Below are 2,260 nucleotides of genomic sequence, written 5' to 3' on the forward strand. Positions count from 1 at the left end.
AGGCTCTGCAAGGCTCTATGGGGGTTACGAGCTTCCAGCTTGCAGGCAGCCTGCTTGTTCAAGACCCTTGTCTGCAAGTCTGGTTACGCCTTCTGTGTCCTCGTCATCTGTGTCACGTCATTGATAATAACCAACACTCACAGGCTGTGACACAGCCAGCTAACATTAGATTTCTGCGCATCCAACGCAATTGCATCCAAGTAGGATCGACAGTGCGGTTCATGACGGGAAGTTCCGTGCGCTTCTTGAGACGCAGGATGCGCGTTTCAGGCAGCTAAATATCCTGGCTTGCAGCAGAATTGTAGTTTACGGCAAGCGTCTGCAAACATGATAGTTGGTGAAGAGGGATTTCAAACCGCCGCCTATGTTGTCCTGAGTTGCTACGCTGCCCACAATCTATGGCAAAGGTCCCCGCCCTAGAGCTCACCGCGACGGCACTACAACGTTGAGGACCTTAACTTGACGTTGAGGCCTCTTTCGTTATACAGTGAGCGTGCTACGTTACAAGTATTCACGCAAACGATGGACTTACCAGTCAAGAGAACATTGAACAATCGGGCATTGCCAGTTATTGATACCGACGTCGGGGTAGGCTCATCAGTCGAGTAACGAAATGAAAGTCTGTTGGGCATCACCCATTCTACTGCCAAACCCATGGCGGGGCAGCCGGCAGTCAGGTCATCTGCGTTGGTGATCTCTCTTTCAGCCATGCAAGGATGGCTGCGAAGATATCATCTTTTTCATAATCGTGGAACATGTCATGCAGAGCATCAGGATAGACAACAAGCGCCTTGTCTGCCGACGAGCAGTTTTCCAGTAAGCGCTGCACAAAGGACAATGGGCAGACATCATCCTTCGCTCCATGTAGTGCAAGAAGCGGACACGTGATGGACTGCTCTTGCTCTCGGATCAATGTGAAGGGCCTGCAGCATCGAGCACGCAGGTGCAAACTTTCAAACCGCCCCTATGCAAGAGGTTGTCCTTCTGCCTGATCTCAATCTGCATACCCATAGTGGCATTAGGTGCGCACAACGCAGATGCAGCATACTGCTCATCCCTCATATCTAGTTTTTTATAACAGGCATGAACATGAGCGGCACATCAGGCATCAGGCGCATTGAGGCACATGCAAGGGCTGAACTGAGCCAACTTCGTGTAACTGGCCTGGCGAAGAGCGCGTACAAGGACCATGCACGCGAGAGATTGGGTTGGGGAAGAGAGTGCACGTACACGTGGAGATGTCGATATCGCACACAGTTGTCAGGAACTCAGTAATAACAGCAAAATATCTCGCAAATGCCGGGCACATGTCCACAACTTGCTGTTTCCAGGGGTGTCCCTCATCTCATACACCTGTTGCGCAGTTGCTTGTAGACTACAGAACACCTCAATCGTGCCAGTCATGCAAAGCTTCCTAAATATGCCATCTCTCATGGCGGAGACTCGCACAAAACAATTTTGCCCATTATAAGAGCTATGGCCGACATTCAAGGAGCCCTGGCTAGGTACTAACTGCATGGTAAAAGGCAGTGTGATGCAGCACACGTGGGGAAATGGTGAGGACACTGATTCCCATGTTGCGCATGAAGCTAGCATGTCCATGTTGATGTGGTGGCGCTGTTCAAACACACACTCTCTGTGAAGGTTGCAATGTCATATGTGCCGTCACATGTGAACAGACTTTGCTCACAGTCTGTTAACTTTGCTGCCATTCGCCAGGCACGTGCATGCAGGTTGCACGAGCTGACCTTCCATACGAATGTACATACTGATTTACCTTCATATCCCCAGCAAAGTGACAGCACAAAGGGGAAGCCGAGGTAGCAGGTGGTGAGAGGGGGCCGTGTCAAAACGGCATTCAGGGTGGAGATTTATTAGCTATACACGGTTTATGTCACTGAGCTGGGCGGGTGATCCTGACGTCACCATCACACTTTTCTCACACAAAACGTCGCGCCCATTCCGAAGCCTCACACAACGGAATTGAATGCGACCGGTCTTATTGAAACCAGTGATCAAAATAAATCTTAGCTCTGTCGGGAGTGTTTGACCCTAGTTGTGCATACTTTGGCAGATATATTTCTCGCGGATTTCACATCGCCCGTAGAGGGTCAAGACGTTGAGCAAATGTGCTGAAAAAGCGCGAAATGAGTAGGTAAAGGCGGTGCCTTAACGATATGCCCCGGGCCGAGACGCGTCTGTACATATTTTTAAATTTACAATCGGACAAGTATTGAGAACGTTGTGGTTACGGGAAGTG

The sequence above is a fragment of the Nuphar pumila genome, unplaced genomic scaffold, assembly GCF_984573655.1.
Source record: "Nuphar pumila unplaced genomic scaffold, dmNupPumi1.hap1.1 HAP1_SCAFFOLD_551, whole genome shotgun sequence".
Classification (NCBI taxonomy): Eukaryota; Viridiplantae; Streptophyta; class Magnoliopsida; order Nymphaeales; family Nymphaeaceae; genus Nuphar; species Nuphar pumila.